Source organism: Atta cephalotes, assembly GCF_000143395.1.
Source record: "Atta cephalotes unplaced genomic scaffold scaffold00018, whole genome shotgun sequence".
Lineage (NCBI taxonomy): Eukaryota > Metazoa > Arthropoda > Insecta > Hymenoptera > Formicidae > Atta > Atta cephalotes.
In genome coordinates this window covers 5,751,605-5,753,323 of record NW_012130082.1, presented here as the reverse complement: position 1 = coordinate 5,753,323, position 1,719 = coordinate 5,751,605, and positions in this window count along the sequence as shown.

Here is a 1,719-nt window from a genome sequence, read left to right as displayed (position 1 = left end):
ATCAAATATTACAATTATTGGAAGTTCTATGTTACGACGTCGAAACGACATCTTTTCGAGGAATTATTTCTGTATGGTATTTCGATAGGAATTGATGCTGAGCTACTAGTGCGTTCTTTTTGGAAGTTAGGTGTTCTTCTAACAATTTCATCAGCTCGTCGAATTTTAGTTCGCCCGATGCTGCGAGTGCCGAAGTTCGTTGCTCCAATTGAGTTTAGTAAGATTTTTGTACAATAGTCTTTGTTCTCTGCAATGTTTTTCATTTTAATATAATTTTCAAACCTATAAACTATAAACGTTGTTTATAGTATCGAAATAATTCTGTTTTCGGGTCAAAACATTCAAAGTTTGGCAGTAAAACTGTGTTAACAACTGTTGATGGTTGCTGTTCCGCTTATCTGCGTTAATCTTTGTTCTATTTGTCGCTACAATCTAATTAGTTGCCACGTTTTTTTGAAAATGTAAAAATTGCTCGAACTATTTAGGATCTATTTCAGTCCATTCGATTTATCTGGGACGATGTTTGTAAGTTATCTTCCTTGACGTCTATTTTCCCGATGTTTCACCTCGTTGCCAATCTATCGTGACTAGACAAGCGGGAAAAAGGAGGATACGATGCATTAATCACTATTGACACGGTTTTTTCTTAAAAGCATTCTATATTCTATTCCTCTTAAGACATACAAAAATCCGTGTATGACTCGGCGGAGGATTACCAATAACAACTTTCTTACGTACGTACATAGGGATCTTAAGTCCCTCGCGCTTGCGCCTCTTTTTATTGACGTTAGGCGTCATTACTTGTTCATCTGGTTGCAATAGAATGTCATAATCAATCTCAAGCATGACATATTTCCTTAATCCAAAACCAAAGTTCGTCAGAGTTGAATTCAGTGACTCTTGTTAAATCTGATCTACAACGCAAATTTAAGGCAAAAAACACAAATTAAGAAATCTTTAAGGTAAGAAACAAATCAATAATTCTTTACTCAACAAAGATTCAATTTCTTCACCGTGTTAGTTTTGCGGATAATGCGGATTACATTATTCCAAGTTTTGCACTTTTAAAACATAAATGTCAAAAATGCAATATTTTTGATCACAAAGACGGATATTGTGCTTCAAGTCAGAAAATTAAATCTAAAATTAATGATATAATTAAAAATCAAAACAAGATGATTAAAGTCAATCAAGTCGCGTCCAATGTTAGTGCAAATTTGTAAATATTACAATCAATAATCGTCCAATCAAGCTACAACTTGATACTGGATCTAACATTATCATAATATCAAAAAAGCATTGGTTTTTGTTGGGAAAATCAAAAGTTTGCATAACTTCACATGTCGCTTGCGATATGTCGGGAAATCATATCAATTTCAATCAAGAATTTAATTGTGAAGTATTTTTGAATGGAATCACAGACAATTACGATGTTTTGTGATATCAAATTCGGATTTTAACGTCATGATTGGTTTGCAGTTTTTGATTTATGGAATTACAGTCTCATATATATAATTATTTTTGTTACAAGATCCATCTAAAAGCACATCCGGTTCAATTTGATTTAGCTTTACTAAAAGAAACATTTAAAGATGTTTTTCTCTCTTCAATTGGATTAACGCACAAAAATAAAACTGTTTTTGAAACCCAATTCAAAATCAATTTTCAGATCCAGAAGACCAGTTGCTTACGCAATTTTACCTTTAGTCGATGCAGAAT